This window comes from Pinus tabuliformis, chromosome 3_2, assembly GCF_031772625.1.
Source record: "Pinus tabuliformis cultivar Carrire ecotype Pingquan chromosome 3_2, CPIR1, whole genome shotgun sequence".
Classification (NCBI taxonomy): domain Eukaryota; kingdom Viridiplantae; phylum Streptophyta; class Pinopsida; order Pinales; family Pinaceae; genus Pinus; species Pinus tabuliformis.
In genome coordinates this window covers 246,080,099-246,101,820 of record NC_142302.1, presented here as the reverse complement: position 1 = coordinate 246,101,820, position 21,722 = coordinate 246,080,099, and the positions used below count along the sequence as shown (strand labels likewise).

Here is a 21,722-nt window from a genome sequence, read left to right as displayed (position 1 = left end):
AAAGTTTGCACCCATACTTAACATTGATTTTTTTTATTTATGATTTACATTAACCAATTTTTTTCAATAATATCTTTTAAATATCACATCTTAATTTTATATTAAGTATTGAATGAAGTATAAATACCCTCTTATTACTTTCAAATACTTATCATTTTTAGGCATTGAAATATAATGTATTTAAAATGTACAAATTAAAATATAAAATAATTAAAGTAAAAGAAATATTATAATGTAAGTAAGATGTATAAATTTTATATATTTAGAAGTATTTCAATATAGAGCTTAAATAAGCTATAAACTATTTGAATATTTGTGCTAACTAAATTATTTCAATATCAACTTCATATATATGAAGTTGATATTGAAATAAAATAGCATGTGCACCACATGTTGCAAAGGAAACGCCATAAGGCAATGGCATAAGAAACAATAGCATAGAAGAAATAAGTCAAAATTTTGTGCAATTTTGTTTCTTTACTGGTGTTTCTTTTTTTTATCATATGTTGTGTTTAAGGGAGACTCCAACTAGGATATGTTCAAAGTGAAGGTAATGCACAACACTTCACTTGAAAGGATTTATGAAAATGCTCTTCATTAAGATTCTGGAACCTTTATAAGTAAATGATTTAAATCAAACATTTCATAACAAAGTAATCTCATATCACCTTAATTCACAATGAAATGGATAATAGTTTTTGTTAATTAGAAATTGGTCTAATTTTATGAAGAAAGCTTAATAAGGAGAAAATTAATAAAGTCCATCGTCATTTATTTTATGTTGTTAATTTAGTTACGTGTTGCTTCTTATCCTTATTTCACTCATGTAAAATGTCCAAACTATAAAAGAATGATATTATTCGTTGTGTCTCTGGACCATTGTATTTTATCTAACTCAATCATTTCCATAGCCTCAACTAGGTGCCCATCATTTTCTTTCCATATTAACTCAATGTCTTCAAATGCATTTCATATATTTGGTTTAATAAATGTTGGTGGAAAACCAATATATTTCACTTTGTAAGTAGTGTACATTGGTTGGGATGAAATTGTATTGCTCTTACCATGTGATGATATCATCTAAATCTTGAATCTTTCTCACCACTTATGAAATTCCCGATTCTAATTGTTGTTTGACCATGATGATATTGGCATCATAATCCTTGTTCGTGAGAATATCATTTAAGAAGTCAATGATAAGTGGCACAATTGGTTCCTCACAATTGTGAAATTCCCCATTCTAATTGTTATTTGACCATGATGATATTGGCATCATAATCCTTGTTCATGAGAATATCATTTAGGAAGTCAATGATAAGTGGCACAATTGTTTCCTCACAATTGTGAAAGTAGAGGACAAATTCATTCGCATTATGTTTGAAAATATTATACCTAAGAGTCTTCATTCATGAAATTTTGAATCCTCTCCTTTTGTTGTTTTAATGTGTGATCTCAAAAAAATGTTTCTCCAATAACCTATGTTATTTCTATCTTAGCAGTTGGTTGCTTGCTTGATATGAAGCACAACTAAGTTTGTAGTTTCAATTGAAAATTTCATGCCTGCATTCCATTTTTGTTATAGAAGGAAAATATCCCTAAAAACTATAGATGAATCCTCATCATGAAAGCTAGGAGGTAGCTCATTAATCATCTATTCATCCAAGATGTCATCTCCATGTTGTTGGTAGCTTCACCAGTGATGCCTAAGCCTAATATTAATACATTAATACTTTACATGGCAAACATGTGGGTACTTTTGTTTAAGGTCAATGTATATTGGCCTTGAATGAAACTATATTGAGCCTACATGATGGTGCAAAATTTAGCATGCTATAAATCACTGGAGAACATTTAGAACCAATCTACCTCTTATTCATATGTATATATAAATCCATATATGTTTGTTCCTGTCAGGCTGATTTAGATCTAGGTGAGGGAATCCACAGAGGCAAACATGAGATCATGGCTAGGGAATTTTCAGAGGAAAAACAATTTCCACTATGTAAAATCTTTCTTCCTAGAATCTACATAGAATGTTTGGATGTAGATAGTTAGAGAGGATTGGTTAAAATTAGAGTTAGTCAAATGGAGGTTGTATTGAAATTTATAGTGAGTGAGATACATTCTTTTATTAATGTGCAAATAGATATGAACTCTAGTAATGTATCCATGATTATAACTATGAAGTTATTAAAAATTGTTTATGTTGGATGATGAAACTCATTCCCAACACTTAGATGGCAACTAAGATTGCCTCTTAAACCATCTTAAACCTTTTTTCAAAGAAAATAATCTAGAAACCTACACACCTACATCATAAAGTGGTCTTTCTAATAGTCGCTAAACTTGTAGTGAGAAAAACTCTAGTGTCTACCATTAAGGAGTCTAATCAAGACTTTACAAGAATCAACTATACTGAGAGGGAGCCATCATCATGACATACCATCCCACCATCATATTTCCCATATAATTGGAACTGATGTTGATTGGAAAGATGTGGAAATTAACCCCAACATAATTTCACATGACATAAAGCTCAAAACATATAGATGATATTTGATACATTTATGTTTCCTGTTTTTGTTTCACTGGTATCTACGTCAGCCATGTCTCATCTCTCTGCATCTATTTTGCTACTCCATGTCATGCCTTTGTGTTTACTGCATGATTTACACACTCCGATGATGGTGAGCTCTATCGATATTGGTCAATGGGCACCTAATAAGTACATTTATTTATGAAAATTTTTAACAGTGTTAATGTTGATGTAAGTGGGCAATTATGCATTTCAATGTGTTAAGTGGACACATTGTTGTTGATAAAAAAGCAATTGCGAAATACACTATCCACATGGAAAGGATGAGATCCGTGTGGTTTAAAATGGGATGGTGTTTCTTGCATCGGTAACCAAATAACTTATTTGTAAGTATTTTGTGCTTCTTGGTTTCAAATCATGACAACATTTCGTCTTCTAAATGAATATCCCTATCATTCATGGAAATTGCTTGAGTGCTATAGAAAATGTTGGGAGTTTCTTCTGATTGAATCTTTCCATGGATAAAATTTTACATGAATCTATCTTCAATGGATCTCAATGGAAAACTGCCGATTGAAATTGGGTGGCTTTCAACACTACAAGTTCTGTAAGTTGATTGATGAAGTAATCGTAAGGGTACCACAGAGTTGATACCATCCAAACCCATTTCTCCAATGAATATTGAGGTTATGAAGTAGAGCTAATTTTTCTGAACTCCCCCATTTTTATTGCGATTTGTCCAACAATACCATCAGTGGAGAATAACTGTCTGTCGAGTTGAAGGAGCTTGTTAATTGCGGTCACTTGTAAGTATTACATTTTTATATGGGAAAAATTTTACCTGCGTACAAGAATATGCATTTTATACCTTGTTATCTTAAACTTGTGGTTATGTTGTTGATGATTCAAGCCATTTCAACAAATTTTTTTTGAGTGGATCAATGACTTAGTGTTTGACCTTTGAGATGTAGTCTCCCATTCAACAAAGGGACTTAACACAAGTCTAACAAACTAATAGCATTATATATCCTTTTTATATATAAATATTAAATATCTTACTTACCTGCTAAATTTCCATTGACAAACACATGAAGTGTATGTCCTCGAGAATCCACATGCAAGATAAATTGGCTTCTATTGTCTAATAGATCATCTTCATCGATGTTTACACTGTATTGATAAAGTACACAATCAGAGTCCTCACAAAGTTGATAGGTGGTATCATATATATAATCAGAGTCCTATCAAAGTTGAGAGGTGATATCATATCTTCAAAGAACTTAGAGTAGAGTACTTATTACTTTGGAACTCAATCCCATCATAGAAATATTAAGTGGATAAGAAGTACAAGTGAGAGAGCCCACAAGAAATGAAACTGAGATTTCTAGGAATGTCAATACCAGTGTATTGTACTATGTAACAAACCCCCCATTTATACGAGTAATAGTTAATATTTGACATATAAATGGGGACCCTTTTTTAAATTTTTAGCCTTTCAAAAATAAATGCCAACTCTAAGAAATTGCCTTGAAACCCTTAGAAAACAACCCAAGTTTAGGACCTTTATCGCAAATCGCATTTCACAGTTTTCCATGTGATAATTATAAACATATTTAATAAAATCCTGAAATGCAATATTCGATGAAGCCAGCCATTGCGATATTCCGATAAGAATGCCTTGAGAACACGTGATCGCACTTCGCAAAGTCGCAAATAAATAATGCATGCCATTGTGTCATCCTTTAACAATTTGCGAAATGTGATATTGCGATTTTCGCAATCGCATTTCACATTATCTCCAGGCAACGTTATATTACAACATTTACAAGTTGCAATGCATGAATAAAGCATGAAGCATGGGAAGTTACTGTATTTTAATATAATAATGAGTGGTTTGACATGGTAATTAATGTTTAGCAGCCCGAGGAGAGGTAATGATGTTTCAAGTTATGGCTAGTTAACACTGAAATCTCGTTCAAAATCTTCCCACGATTCAAAGTCATTTCAGAGATTTTTCAGCCTTAATTTCCTTATATCGTTTGCACTGATATATGTCTTTCATTTCAGGTAAGCTTCAAAAGACATGTCATTACGAAAGGTAATGCAAAAGCAAAAGAAACGGAGCATTTCAGAGTCTGAGGTATCAAAAATGTCGCCTATATTCATTGATACAGTTTGGAGCACGGATGGAGGAGCGACAACATGGGAAGTCATATACAACAGGCTTGAAGATGAGCATCCTAAAATTACTGTCATAAAGGTGAAAAATGACTCAATAAATCCTTCGGGACTCCAATTCAAAGATGCTGTCTATTCCTTCCTTCATAGAATAGGAGCAAGATCAAAAATACTCCCATACACTGATATGATTAGATGGGTGGTGGAAAATCTCAGTATTGAATACTGGAAATTTAGGAACTCGAAGATGGAGCTCATGGGTTCATTCAAAGCTGAAGACCTGAAGAAAATGTATCATATACCTGACCCTTAGGACATATATGACGAGTCATACCTGACCAACTTCGCAAAGAAAAATGAAGAACCTTTCAAGATGATCCAGAGCTGGAGGGTACTCGAGAACAAGTTGAAATATGATAAAATGGGTACTATCTCGTAGATTCTTTGGAAAAACCCTACAACTATGCAACTTCTATGTTATGTAGGCTATATGGATTACCTAATAATACCAAGTTTTCCCTAGAATGGATTCCTTTAATTGATGCTTGTGTCAATTCCCACATAATGAATTGGGCTACTATCCTACCTGATAATCTAGCCACTGCCATCTCCAAGGATCATCAGAAGAGATCCTCCTCCACAGAGAACCTTCCTCCATTTTATTTCAGTGCCTATATCATGGATGCCATCTGTTTCTGCACTAAATTTCCGATCATGGGTTGGAAATGGACTTTGCAAGACCCCTACCCCATCCATCTCAGTCATAAACAGATTTAGGAATCCCATTATATACCCCATTTTTATAAAGTATGCCATGCTATTATTTTACCATTGCATCATTGATTTTTAATAAGAAAGCCCCCAGGTTTTCCAAAGAATTCACTACAGACCTTCTCGTACTAGGCAAGTATTTTGTTGAAGAATGGTTTACATACATAAGGGTTTTTGGCAGTACAGTGGACCCGCATGTTCTCTTTTTGTATGTCTATGATAAACTATTAGCAAGAGAAATAACCCACTAGACTGTGGGAAAAGGATTAAACAAGACCCTAAAAGATAACAAAAAGTCATTATGGCCATCTTTTCCCATTCGGTTTGGTTCCTTTTCATTAGCAAATTTTAACCATGCAACCAAGGAATCATTAAGCCTAGAGAGCCTCAAGCTCCATACTTTGTCGAAAAGGCAATTGATCCAGACAAAATAACACATAATATTACTACTGCAATGAATATTAAGCCCTTTAACCATGAGGCTAATAATTCTGAAGGCCTTTTACAGTCAGCTGAATCTTTCGAATAAGCATTCGAGTGGGCAAGGGCCAATTTGAGTCCTAAAGATTTTGAAAGCTTTCAGGAATTCAGAAACAAAAGGCTGGAAATAATTCCATTGCATTTGTTAAGAGCCGAGGACAAACCTACACCCAGTGTAACTATCAACACCGAGGGACCAAATTCTCGCATAGAGTCTCGAGTGGATACAGGGAAAGCACAGGATACAGGGAAAGCATAGGACACCAAGAATACAATGGAATCCAACAGGAGGTCAGTCGAAAAATAGGTCATAAGTGACCTAACTAAAGATATTAGTTCTGATATCAAAAGCAACAGTTTGAAGCAGGAGTGGGACCAATTCAATAAAAAACTACAAGACATTCCTAAGACAACAGATGCCCAGGAAACCACGAAATATCACACTCCTCTAAATACTCAGAAAATTACAGAGTCTGAGCCGATGGATGAGCAAGGGACAAGTTCCCAGCAGACAGAAACCATTCCTGATTTTCCCACATCAGAAATTGCCTTAAAGGTGACTGGAATTCCTCCTTTAGATGTGTTCTACAGCCCACTTCACAAGGTTGTAGTAAGGAGACAGAGGAAAAGAAGGAGGGTAGAGACACCTGAGATCCCACCTAGGAATGAGCTGATGGACATAGTCTGGAAGGATATTCCTTCCAATTCAGCTGAAAACTTGACCAAAATGTTGCAGTTTACAGGGGCATATGCAACTACCACCATGGATAAATCTACAAAGATATCTATTTTGTTAAAGGAAAGGGAGAAAAAGATAGTGCAGCTCGAACAACAACTTGAAATTTAAAAATCAAATGTGAATCAACAAGCTGTTGAAAAAATCGCTCAATTGCAGCAGAATATGGAAGTGTTAAAGATAAGCCATGAAGCAGACATCTCTGTGAAGAACATGCAAATTCAAGAGTTGCAAGAAGCCATGGAAAAATATGAAGATGTCCCTACTGTCAATGAATTCATCAAAGAGGCACTAGAGCTAAATTCCCTTCTATCAAAACAGCAAGAGCTATTTTGCCAAAGAATGTCGCATATCGCTCCTTATCTAATCACCAATGATCAGTTAATGGATAAGGCGATTGACCAGAGAACTGAATTTAATGATTTAAATACAAGGATATCTGAATTCATTAAATGGTAGGAAACATAAGAAGGAAGGAGAGCTAATCTGCCCGAGATTAAGGAGACACATAAGGACATTCTATTCACGGATTGGGATGCGCAGATCAAGCAAGCTAAATTAGTAGTGGAAAGAGCATAAGGGGTGTCAAAGAGCATAGTAAAAGAAGTAAACCACACTTGCACTCCACCAACCTGGTGAAATAAGGTAACTCAAAATCACTGCCAGATTTAAATGACTTGCATAAAAGTTGGAAGGAAAGAGCGAAATACAAAGGGAGGCGATCACAAAGTTAGCAAAGACTGACCGGGAGGCGTATTGACAATACCTTGTCAACCCACACAGCCAAATCATGACGCTCAATTTATCACTCCATTCAACTCAGAGGATGCTTCCACCTCTCACAGATGCTATCTTCGCAGGATAGGTCAGAACGCAGTTTGGGGCACCTCCTCAAGTGAAACTAATGTTTGATATATGTGATCTAAAGGAGAAGCTGGTAGACATCAAGTCATCTTCATAACCTCTACTCATCAAGACATTTTTATTTTTAGAGTTATTTGCTAGTTAGGAGGAAGGTTGTTTGAAACCTCCTCAAATTTTTGTATAATCTATTTTTGAAAATTAGTTAGAATAATATTTATACCCTTCTCATGCATTTAGAGAAGGGTCCATAATTTTATCAAAAACATTTGCAAAGAATGCACTTCTGTAAGTTTGTGAATGCCTTGATGAAATTATGGAACATGGTCGTTTCTTTTAAATATCAGACTACTTTTCTTTGTTGATGCACTATTGTATACTTGGAAGATAATTTGATTTGAAGAAAGGAGCTGATCTATGTCATTAGTCAAATGAGCATAACTTCACACATATGGTACTTTTATCTTGTATGATTAGTTCTGTTTCTGTTTCATTAGAGATAAAATTTCAATTTCATGAATTGTATATGAAATATGTTCTTTCTATTATGCGTTAATTGCATTACTGTATGATGCCTAGTTGAAATTGTTTATTTTCATATATAATCATCATATATATGCGATATATTTTATACATTTCTTTGACTAACTATTTAGTCAAAGAAATTATCTTTACACATTATCATCTCTGTTTAATGCGTGATTGATCTTTATTATCACATGTCAAACATATATCTTTTTAGATTGCATATCACACAGAATACCCAGGTTTATATTAGATTAAGTTAGCTAGAGATTTGCATGATAGAATAGGCCATTTAGTTATCATTATTCTTACTGCAATCACTTGAAAACCACCCACTCTCATTTTAAAACCCACATTGGGAAATTGGTCCCATCATCCCCAGTCGGAGCCACCACTTCAAATGGAAAAGGAGTTGTCTTTAAGGTCCGGACCGGGTGGTTATCCCCCATGTTGGAGTAGCAAAAATATGAGGCTTCAACATTTTGGCACTAGAAGGAGGGCCATACGACTATGAATGTCATATAAACCTAAAGATCAATTAAAAAATGTTCATAAGAGTTAAAACCCCTCCACAACTTCTACTTCTTCTAGATCTCATTCAAAATCTTCAGATTAGAAATCTGAAGTTGTAGAAACATATCCCTCGTCTCCTAAAGTATTAAGACACCACCTTCTCCAGATTACACTCCAGAGTATCCTGAAGTTTACTCCTTGATACAGAAATTGGAACAGATATCCATTTCTGCTGAGAAACCCGAGAGACCCGAAGCCTCTGAAGAAAGTGTTACTTCCTTATTACGAGAAACTGGTGTATTAACTCGATTACAAAGTGAAAGGCTTGGAGTAACTCCTTTTGAGTTTCCCATTCATTCACGACATAAGAAAGTTATCACATCAAGATCTGAATCGGATACTAGTGAGATCACTTCACCTTTCCATCCATTCACTTCTCCATTCACTTCTACTCAATTCACCTCCTCTCAACTATTCATTCCTTCAACTAGTACTACTACTAGTAGTACTAACCCAGTAGTAAGTTCTTCACCATCTATACCTACTTCTAGACTGACCTTTCCATCTTTCCAGTATCCAACTCAAGCTATGGCCAATCAACCCGCTCAACCTTGGACAAATCTTGGCACTGTTCTGGTTGCTATCCAAATGCTCTCCCAGAAAACCCAGAAAAATGGTTACCTAAGTACAATCCTGATGATGGTCTTCCAATTGAAGAACATCTAAATAACTTTATGTTAGCCATGAATCTTAATGGAGTTGCACATGAAGATGTTGTAATCAAACTGTTTCCTTATACTTTCCAGGGATCTGTAGGATCTTGGTATTTTTCCCTTCCAGTAGGCTCAATAAGAAACTGGGATACTTTTCAAGAAATATTTCTTGCAAAATTTGGTGATGACAGGACTATAGCATCCTTAATCAATGATCTTTCCAACTTAAAAGAAAATTCAGATGAAAGGATCAAAGAATATAGCTCCAGATTTAACAAGTTACTAAACAAAATCCTAGCTACCTCTAAACCTGCAATAGATGTACAAATAGAATGGTACATATCCTCCCTTCCTTCTAATATCACAATTTTTGTAGATAGAGCCAATAAGGCTACCCTCATAGAAAACATGAAAGAAGCTCTGTTTGTAGAAAGAAGAATTATTGCCTTAGAAAAGAGGTCACAGATAGACAAAAGGAAATCAAAGAAAGTAACATTCAAGGATGATTCAAAAAAGAAAACTCCAAAGGACCCTTTTGACCTTGAAGGCCTTCAGAAGGTGTTAAAGACCATGTCAAATGAAATGGTCGAAATCAAGAAACAAGTTGCAGAATCATCTACTCCCAAGAAACCTTTTCGCTCATTTAAAAGAAATCCTTCTTCCACATCTCAGCCACCAAATACCATTTCAAATGTTGAATCTGATCAAGAGCTGGAAGAAGACTCACCAACCGAAGAAGAAGCTGAAACTGAAGAAGAAGTTGAGTTAAATGGAATGTGGGACTTCATTCTTCCAACTGAAGAGGAAGCACAAGCTATGCCAGTGACTACGAGAAGTAAAAACTCTCCTGATACGTCTACAACAATTCAGAAACAAAAAATTTCTACTCCTGTAAAGGAGAAGACAGTAAGTAAGAAATCTAAGACTACTCAAACTGATTCTATTCCACTAGATCCTCCAACTTCTTCCAAAACATTAGTAATCTTGGATACAATAGAATACAACATAGTCAAAGATATGAAAAAGATGAAAGAAAATATTTTATTGCATGAACTGACTAAACTCAAGCAACAACAGAAAAATATATTAAGATAGTCAAAAATAGTTCCTGTAGCCCCTCTACCATCTGTCGTAGTCACTCAAGATGCTTATGATATGGGAAAACCTCCTTCATCTTCAAACAAAGTAAATCCCTCAGATTTAGTTATGATAGGTGATAGGTCTATTTCTCACACACCTCCATTTTTCTTACTTATGAGATTTTTAACAGAAATGTCCATAATTGCCTTGTTGATTCAAGAGCCTCTTCAAATATTATGCCAATAAATGTGTGCACCAAATTGAATATTACACCTCAAAAATCTGTTTTACACATAGTTCAACTGGATAGAACCAAAGTAGAGGTACTTGGAGAAATAACATCAATTTCAATAAGGCTTTCTTCTAATCCAAAATTTTCGCAGATAATCGATATTCTAGTGGCTGATATCCCTGAATTTTATGGTTTAATTCTAAGTAGGGATTGGTCTGAAAAGTTACACGGATACTTTGCAACTGATTGGTCTCACATATGGTTGCCACACAATGGTATACCTAACCAAATCAGAGTAGACTGTGAAAAATTCATGAAGTACACACCCATTGATCTCGAGGGAAGCAATGAACCTGTAGCTTTCACCATTAACATCATTGGAAATTACTCGGCTTAGTCATTCTTGGGATCCTTTAATGCTAAAAAATCTCCCTTTCCAGATAACGCTGTAATATCTCAGATAGAAATTTTTTCATAAACAGATCCTTCCAAGTTTGTAGATGTAGTTGATAAAGTTGTAAATAATTCACTATTCTAGACTCTTTATTTTGATGGTTCCAAGTATGAAGATGGTGCAGGTGCAGGATGTATCTTAATCAGCCCGCAAGGAGAGAAAACCATGTTATCCTGTAGGCTTGAATTTCAATGCACTAACAATATTGCAGAATATGAAGCATTGATTCAGGGGTTGTACAAAGCCATTGACCTTAATGTCAAGTATTTGCAAGTATGTGGAGCCTCTGAAATAGTTATTAAATAGGTAAGAAACATAATCCATTGTGTGTTTGGGCATCTCAAACATTATCAATCTTTAGCCCAGAATCTTACTTCTCATTTCATTGCTTTTAACATTTCTTCAGTCCCCAGATTACAAAATGCAAGTGCTAACTTACTTGCCAATGTAGCATCTAGGCTTATACCTTCAGAGGAATTTAGTCCAGATATATTTTCCATAGAGTTAGTTTTTAGACCATCCATTCCTGATAATGTAACAAATTGGAGAGTGTTTAATAATGATGCTGATATAATCGATTTCCTTACATCAGAAGGATCTTATGAGGAACAAATCATAGATGAACATGAGCATGACTTGCAAATCAACCATAAACAAGATCAAAACCCAATTCTGAAGTCTGTAGTCAAAATGGAAGATCTCTATGATTTGAAAGACAGATTTAAGAAGATTACCAACTCCAAGACTTAGAGTTCTACTTTGAGATTTGAAGTGGTAAACCTAGGTACAACCAGAAAACCTCAAAATGTCAACCTAGGTCTTGGTTTATCATCTGAAGAAAGAATATCATTCATTAAGTTGTTGAAAACATATAAAGATGTCTTAGCCTGGGATTATTCAGATCTCAAGACCTATGATACCTCTGTAATTCAACATACCATACCAATGACTTCTAATGAGAAACCAGTTCAATAGAAGCTTAGAAGGATTCATCCAAACCTTGAAAGTCAAATCAAATCTGAGTTGAACAAACTTCTGAAAGAAAATATAATCTTTCTTGTTAGACACTCAAAATGGGTATAAAATATGGTTCCTGTTAGGAAAAAGAATGGTGATATTAGGATTTGTATTGATTTTAGAAACCTAAATAGAGCTTGTCAAAAGGATAAATTTCCTTTTCCCAACATGGAGCAAATATTGCAATCAGTTGAAGGTTCTGAGTTAATGTCTTTTTTGGATGGATTTTCAGGATACAATCAGATTATGGTACATCCAGATGACATATTAAAGACAACATTCAAGACCAAGCGGGGGCTTATCAATGCAAGTGCTATATTCCAACCTGCCATGGATATGGCTTTTAAAGGTCTAATTAATAAATCAGTTGTTATTTACCTAGATGAAATTACAGTCTACTCTAGGAACAGAAACAATCATTTGAATGACCTAAAGCATATCTTTGAAAGATGCAAGAAATATGGCATTTCTTTGAATCCAAAAAAGTCATACTTTTCTTTAGCAGAAGGCAAGCTTCTTGGATTCATAGTATCCAAGAAAGGAATTTATATTGATCCTGATAGAATCCAAGAAATTGAAAAGATTCCTCTCCCACATAACAAAAAGACCATGCAATCATTCCTAGGCCAAATCAATTTTGTAAAAAGATTTGTTCCAGATTTCTCACAGATTGTTTTACCCCTTCAATCAATGATAAGAAAGAATGCAGTCTTCAAATGGGGTAAAGATGAAAGAGAGTCATTTGAGTTAATAAAAAAATCCATCATCAATGCTCCTTCTTTAACAACTCCAAACTTTCTCAAACCTTTTGTGTTGTATACTTTTTCATTTGATACATCATATGCAACAGTTTTAACACAACTGAATGATCAAAACATAGAGGCACCTATCTCCTTTTTTAGTTCCAATTTACAAGGTGCCGAGTTAAACTACTCAGTTGTTGAGAAACAAGCTTTTGTTGTCTTTAAAACCTTGAAACATTTCACCCCTTTTCTCCTCAAAAATCATACAAAAATAATAGTACCTTACCTTGCAGTAAGGCAACTATTGATTCAAAGAGAAGTGGGGGAGAAAAGGGCCAATTGGGTCACTGCACTTCAAGAGTACGATGTAGAAATCCAGCCAACCAAAATTGTTAGGGGCCAAGGTTTTTGCAGGATGCTAATTGGATCTTCCCACTTATCAACAGAAGAAGACCAAGGTAATCAAGTACAAATATTAGAGGTAAGCCTCATTGACGCACAATCACAGTATGATGATTTGAAGTTTTATTTAAATAATGGATATGCTCCTATGCATCTCAATTACAAAACAAAACACGCTTTAAGGTTGAAATCAAATCAGTATGAATTGATTGATGATGTATTATTTAGAAAAAATTATGATTAAGTATTATTAAGATGCCTTGAAAAACCTAAAGCTGAAAAGGTTATGCATGACTTACAAGATGGACCAGCTAGAGGTCATTTCAGAGAACACACCACATCTCACAAAATCTTGCATGCAGGTTATTATTGGCCAACACTATTTAAGGATGCACATGACTGTGCAAGGAAATGTAAAACTTGTCAAACTGCAGTTGGAAGAGAAAAGAAGCCAACATTCCCTTTGCAGCCAGTGAATATCCAACAACCATTTGAACAATGGGGATTAGATATAACTGGTGAGATCGTTCCTAACTCTTCTAAACAACACAAGTACATCCTTACAACTACTGATTATTTCACAAAGTGGGTAGTGCTATCCCACTAAAGGTAGCTAATACATAAAGTATTATAGACTTTATTGATCAGTACATAATCACCAGGTTTGGCCTATCCACAACTTCAATGTTTGATAATGCATCTGATTTTTATGGAAATACTGTGGTAGAATTTGCTTTGAAAAGAGGCTTCAAATTGAAGTATTCAGCCAACTATTATCCACAAGGTAATGGATTAGCTGAATCAACAACAAAAACCTTATCAGAATCATTAAGAGGGCTATAAACCAAAATCATAGGAATTGACATAAAGCATTGACATTTTCTCTTTGGGCAAATAAAATAACACAGAAGACCTCAATAGGTTCTTCTCCTTTTGCTTTATTTTATGGAAAAGAATTAGTTCTCCCCACAAACATAGCAATCCCATCTCTTGCCCTAGTGCAATTTATCAATGAAAATCCTTCCTATTCTCTTCAAGCAAGACAATTTCAGATCTTTAAGCTTGAAGAAGAAAGAGAAAGGCTAAAGCTACCCATTCCCATCATCAACATTCAGTCAAAGCCTCTTTAGATACAACCTCTTCCAGTCATAAATTTTTTGAAGTAGGTGATCTGGTTTTGAAATGGGACAAAGCACATGAGGAAAAAGGTAAGCATACCAAGTTCCAAAGACTATGGATGAGACCATTCCAAATCATTGAGAAAATTGGTAAATCAACATTTATTTTACAAGACTTGTCAAGTAAGATGGATTCCTTGCCCGTTAATGGGAAAATTATGAAAAAATACTTTCCCTAGAAGACAACCTCTTCTAATTTTGTATCATATTGTCTTTAAGATTCTTAAGAAAATAAATGTTAAAGTAGTATTTACTTTTGGCTTCTCAACACAAAAATCTCTGATAATATTTTGATTTTTCGCTTCTATAAGTAGGAAAGTTAAAGAAATAATTAGAGAATTTGAGTATCAAAATGAACCTTATTTATTTGGAAAAACTTGACCTTGCTAAAAACACTTGTTCAATGAACAAGCTCTTATCTTTATAAAGTATAGATGTCTTGTTATTAGTCAAGAAAAGAATCTTTAACCTAGTAAGGACTTTCTACAGATGAGTATCTCAAAACTCTATTATTATCATCCAAAACTCTTTAAAAGGGCCAATGATTCACCCCATCTGATAAAATTTCTTTTTTCACAGTGTAATTCTAAAATATACAAAACTTAAAAGATAATAAGTCTCATTACGAGCTTGTTTACCATGATCATAGGGGAATAATTAAACTGATATTACCAAAACTGCATATCAAAACAGGGTAATAGCCAATGATCTAATCAATCAAAGGAAAAGGGGTCTCATCAAGAGCCATCTTGTTCAGTTTAGTTACAACTGGTGAGTGGCATCGTCATTATTGGATTACCAAGCCTAGACAATGTCTTTTAAGATATTTGAAAATAAAATTACATGAAAAGAAAAACAAGGTCCAAATGAGAAAAAAGCAAAAGAATGTCATTTTTAATTCTGAAAATTTCTTCGGATGGGACAATGAACCATTGTTGGTTAAATGATAACCCTGTCGAGGCTATGAATGCCTGCTGGCAGCAGAGGCTCTATCTATGATAAATGAGAAAACCAAAAAACTAATCTGTAGAAGACACATGCTATATCTCTTTAAAATCTTAGTATTGACTGATGCAAACATTTGTATTCTTATCACTACAAGTGTAAAGTAGTTGAATAGATAGATTCAGTGAGGGATTATGATTTCCGAGGAATGTGGTTTAGGTTATAACTCATGTAATTTTTATTCCTATAACTTTTCTTATTTTGAAGGTTTTAGAGATTTCAAAAGATCAATCAGAGATAGCTAGTTCTCCCAAGTGAATTGCTAATTGTTATACTATGTAACAACCCCCCCATTTATACGAGTAATATTTAATATTTGACATATAAATGGGGACCCTTTTTTAAATTTTTAGCCTTTCAAAAATAAATGCTAACTCTAATAAATTGCCTTGAAACCCTTAGAAAACAACCCATGCTTAGGACCTTTATTACAAATCACATTTCACAGTTTTCCATGTGATAATTATAAACATTTTTAAGAAAATCCCGAAACGGGATATGTGATGAAGCCCCCCGTTGCGATATTACGATCAGAACGCCTTCAGAACACGTGATCGCACTTCAAAAAGTCGCAAATAAATAATGCATGCCATTGTGTCATCCTTTAATGATTTGCGAAATGTGATATTGTGATTTTCGCAATCGCATTTCGCATTATCTATAGCTAACGCTATATTACAATGTTTAAAAGTTGCGATGCGTGAATAAAGCATGAAGCATGGGAATTTAATTTGTTTTAATATAATAATGAGTGGTTTGGCAGGGTAATTGATGTTTAGCAGCTTGAGGAGAGGTAATGATTTTTCAAGTTATGGCTAGTTAACACTGAAATCTCATTCAAAATCTTCCCATGATTCAAAGTCATTTTAGAGAGCTTTCAACCTTAATTGCCCTATATCTTCTGCACTGATATATCTCTTTCATTTCAGGCAAGCTTCAAAAGACATGTCATTATGAAAGGTAATGAAAAAGTAAAAGAAACAAAGAATTTCAGAGTCTGAGGTATCAGAAATGTCGCCTATATTCGTTGATATAGTTTGCAATGCCAATGGAGGAGTGACAACATGGGAAGTCATATAAAATAGGATTAAAGATGAGCATCCTAATATTACTGTCAGAAAGGCGATGCCTGACTCAATAAAACCTCCGGGAGTCCAATTCAAATATGTTGCTTGTTCCTTCCTTCACAGAATAGGATCAAGAGTGAAAATACTCCCATACACTGATATGATTAGATGGGTGGTGGAAAATCTCAGTATTGAAGACATACAATTCAGTAACTTGAGGATGGAGCTCATGGGTTCATTCAAATCTAAAGACTTGAAGCAAATGTATCATATACCTGACCCTCAAGACATATATGACAAATCATACCTAGCCAACTTCGCAAAGAAAAATGAAGAACCTTTCAAGATGATCCAGGGTTGGAGGGTACTCGAGAACAAGTTCAAATATGATAAAACGGGTATGTATCCCATAGCTTCTTTGGAAAACCCCTACAACTATGCAGCTTCTATGTTATGTAGGCTATATGGATTACCTAATAATACCAAGTTTTCCATAGAATGGATTCCTTTAATTGATGCTTGTGTCAATTCCCACATAATGAATTGGGCCACTATCCTATCTGATAATCTAGCCACTGCCATCTCCGAGTATCGTTAGAAGAGATCCTCCTCCATAGAGAACCTTCCTCCATTTTATTTTAGTGTCTATATCATGGATGCCATCTGTTTCTGCACTAAATTTCCAATCATGGGTTGGAAATGGACTTTGCAGGACCCCTAACCCATCCATATCAGCCATAAACAGATTTGGGAATCCCATTATATACCCCATTTTTATAAAGCATGCCATGTTGTTATTTTACCATTGCATCAATTGATTTTTAATAAGAAAGCCCCCAGTTTTTCTAGAGAAGCCGCTACATACATTCTCGTAGTAGGCAAGTATTTTGTTGAAGAAAGGTTTACATACATCAGGGTTTCTAGCAGTACAGCGGACCCGCATGTCCGCCATTTGTATGTCTCTAATAAACTATTAGCAAGAGAAATAGCTCTCCAGACTGTGGGAAAATGCTTAACCAAGACCCTAAAAGATAACAAAAAGTCATTGTGGCCATATTTTCTGATTCGTTGTGGTTCCTTTTCGTTAGCAAATTTTAACCATGCAACCAAGGAATCACTAAGCCTAGAGAGCCTCAGGCTCCATACTCTGTCGAAAAGGCAATTTGATCCACACAAAATAGCACATAATATTACTACTGTAGTGAAGATTAAGCCCTTTAACCATGAGGCTAATAATTTTGAAGACCTTTTACAGCCAGCTGAATCATTCGAACAATCGTTCTAGCGGGCAAGGGCCAATTTGAGTCCTAAACATTTTGAAAGCTTTCAGGAATTCAGAAACAAAAGGCTTGAAATAATTCCATTACATTTGTTAAGAGTCGAGGACAAACCTACACCCAATGTAACTATCGACAGTGAGGGACCAAATTCTAGCTTAGATTCTTAAGTTGCTACAGGGAAAGCACAGGATACAAGGAGCCCAGGAGACTGGGAATACAACGGAATCCAGCAGGAGGTCAGCTGAAAAGCAGGTCATAAGTGACCTGACTAAAGATACCGATTCTTATATCAAAAGCAATAGTTTGGAGAAGGAGTGGGACCTATTTAATAAAAAACTACAAGACACTCCTAGGACAACAGATGCCTAGGAAACCACGGAATATCACACTCCTCTGCATCCTCAGAAAATTACAGAGTCTGAGCCGATGGATGAGCAAGGGACAAGTTCACAACAGACAGAAATCGTTCTTGCTTTGCCCACATCGGAAATTGTCCTAAAGGTGAATGAAATTCCTCCTTTAGATGTGTTCTACAGCTAACTTCATAAGGCTGTAGTAAGGAGACAGAGGAAAAGATGGAGGGTAGAGACACCCGAGATCCCACCTAGGAATGAGCTGATGGACATAGTCTGGAAGGATATTCCTTCCAATCCAACTGCAAACTTGACCAGACTGTCACAGTTTACAGCGGAATATGCAACTGCCACCATGGATAAAGCGAAGGACATATCTATTTTGTTAAAGGAAAGGGAGGAAAAGATAGCACAACTCGAGCAGCAGCTTGAAATTGAAAAATCAAATGTGAATCAACAAGCTGCTGAACAAATCACTCAATTGCAACAGAATATGGAAGTGTTAAAGATAAGCCATGAAGTAGACATCTCTGCAAAGAACATGCAAATTCAAGAGTTGCAAGAAGCCATGGAAAAATACGAAGATGTCCCTACTGTCAATGAATTCATCAAAGAGGCACTAGAGCTAAATTCCCTTTTATCAAAACAGCAAGAGCTATTTTTCCAAAGAATGTCACATATCGCTCCTTATCTGATCACCAATGATCAGTTAACGGATAAGGTGATTAACCAGAGAATTGAATTTAATGATTTAAATACAAGGATCTCTAAATTCATTGAATGGCAAGAAACAAAAGAAGGAAGGAGAGCTAATCTACACGATATTGAGGAGACACATTGTGGTGAAGTAAAATTATAAGTGCGGACACGAATGAATTCCTCTAGCCCGATAATGGGTCTAGCCACAACAAATACATTCTATGGAAGCTTTCCTTAGGTTAGAATCAATCAAGAGGGCCTACCTCTTGGTCGCTTATCTTGCTTGATGGTGTCCTCGCTTGCTTGCTCCAACAATCTCTTGCTTCCTTCTTCAAGTTCTTGAAACAAGTAAACAACAACAGAACACAAACATAATAATAGAAAAATTGTAATTCAACCTACTTAATGAGTCAAGAAGCATTAAGACACGAAAATGTAATATTAAAAAACATGTAGGAAATCAATCGATAGTTGCATATATTAATATCAAAGAGAGATTACAACCATTCGTCTTGACGTTGCAGTCTTCCTCTAACAAGTCCGGGTTCCCACAAACTTCTGCTAGCACTCCATGATAACTTCAAACAACAATAGTTTAAAGGCTCTTCCCTTTATGCTTCACTCCAAACCAAACACACTTCTCCCTCACACAAATAGATGGCTACAACTAGTAATAGATTGCTTGTCTAATAAAAATAGTATACTCACACTCAACCAACACTCTAACTGCAACTAGTTTTTGCTTGGGAAGAAGGGAGGTTTATATAGGAAATATGGATGGGAGATGGATCCTCTTCTCATGGGAGAAGGAATTATCCCTTGAGATAGTTCCATCATTATAGGGGAAAGGAGCCTAAACTGTCATCCTCGATCCCATCCAGCCAAACCATTTACCATAATTTTGTTACGAAGCTTCGAGAGATGGAAGCTTCGGCTCTAATTTACAAAAAATTCCATAATAGGATTGATGTGACTGGAACACAACTTAGTCACACTGATTGGTGTCGGGAATAGTGCTAATCTCTGCACATCAACATGGGGGAGACAAAGGTCATTAGTGCTAGCCTTGTAAACTGGGCAAAACAAAAGTTTTAGGGGAAATGGTGCAAAAGGGAAATGATCTGCTCATGAAGGGACATATTGGGAGTTTCTCCATGAAGGAAAAGCATGTAGGGTTCAATGTAGAGGTCCTTTAGGATCAAGGAATGGGGAGTATAGGGACTATGACAAAATTCTATGTAACAAATGCCCCCTAAAGCGTGAAGGCTGAACCAGAGTAAGGGATGAAATGCTTTATAAATCAGTGCGGGGAACCAGTCTGCCATTGGAAAACCTGCAAGCAAGTATAGATACATATACATAAAATAAGATCTCTGTCAAATGATACATGAATCGTGGCATGGACGTAGCCATCCAGAGAATGATCATGTAAATGGATCCAGGTATGGGCGTAACCATCCATCAAAGAGGATCATAATGAAACCAAGGTATGGTTGCAGCCATCCAATAATGAGAAGGATCACATATGATAACTCATGGTTTGGTCGTAGCCAACCATCTGAAAGAGACATGCATATCATCATAACCATGTCACATCACTTCGTAACCTGGACTTTTGTGATCTGAGTCTAGGGTCTTGCGCTCCAACACGACCCGATCAAAGTACATATCCTAGCATGCGAATAGATGTGTTGACGTCGAACATGCTAGAAAGTCGCTTGATTACCAGTCAATGATGTAAACTATTAACAAGTGCGAGAGAAACCACCAATAATGACAATGGCCCTCAAGGTACTATCAGCACAATTCACGGAATGTGAATACAGGAACTGAAGTCAAACACCCGTGAAATCACTCGATCGAAAGCCAATGATGTGAACTTGTTGTCGAGTGCGAAGAAATTGCCATTAGGGCATGCAAGCTCTAAGGTACTGGAAGGGAGTCTCTCGGTCAACTTCCCGAATAATGAGTCGAAGTCGATGGAAAGCGACCGTGTCGAAGGAGGGCCATAATGAATCCCACATCATCGACGTGAGACGAGAGCATGTAAAATGATTTTGGATGATACAGAGAATCAGAAGTATGTGTAACTGCAGAAGGACAACTCTTGAACATATTGGCGACACAAATAGGAGTTTGGCAGCTTTTGGATCCATATGATCAGTGGTCATGATGATGTGGCAGAGATCAAATGGAAGGAAAAAATGAATGACCCAAACCCAGGAAGGTCAACGATGCAGAGGACGATGTCCCAACTTGACACAAAGCAAAGAGTGTCATTTTCAAGAGTAAGCTACTGACACGACTGATAGATTTCCAAATTCCCCCCCCACCATTTCTGGCGAGTACCCAACTATTTTTTAATCGCAAGATTGAAAGGGACAACATATGCTTGCATTGTAAGTTCATCCTTCGGATGAATCCGACCTAGTAAGTTTAAAGAGCCCTAGGAAGGAGAAGCTTATGTTCATCATGGTGACGAATGTGATGTCGTCTTAATAGTTTAACGAGTCTGACAAAGGTGTAACTCGGTATCTTTTTCATGTTTAGAGAGTTTGAAAAGACAAGTAAAAAAAAACTCCACATGGTCCCTTTTCGTACATTTGTGTCTCTCGAGCTTGAAAAGGTAGAAAACAATACTTGAGAGAACCTCTTGACCATTTCAGTCAAGGAGTACCATTTTCATAAATAGTGCCTCCCAGCCTGAAAAAGGGATAAACTTATACTGGGCGCATGACGTTTCATATCCATTAACAAGTTCAAAACGATAAGGGCTCGACCATATTTTCGCTTTTAAAGGGTCGGAAAAGAGCTGAAAGTGGACCCCTCATTCTTATTCTCTTTAACGAGTCAAAAGGGAAAAAATACTTGGCAATCATTTCATCTTTTACGAGTTATA

General features: G+C 35.8%; 1 pseudogene; it reads right to left on the bottom strand.

Annotated features, from left to right (window-relative positions):
• Window positions 1-3,591: 3,591 nt before the first annotated feature.
• LOC149180606 (beta-galactosidase 8-like) overlaps window positions 3,592-21,722 on the bottom strand; it is a 195,468-nt pseudogene continuing 177,337 nt past the window's right edge.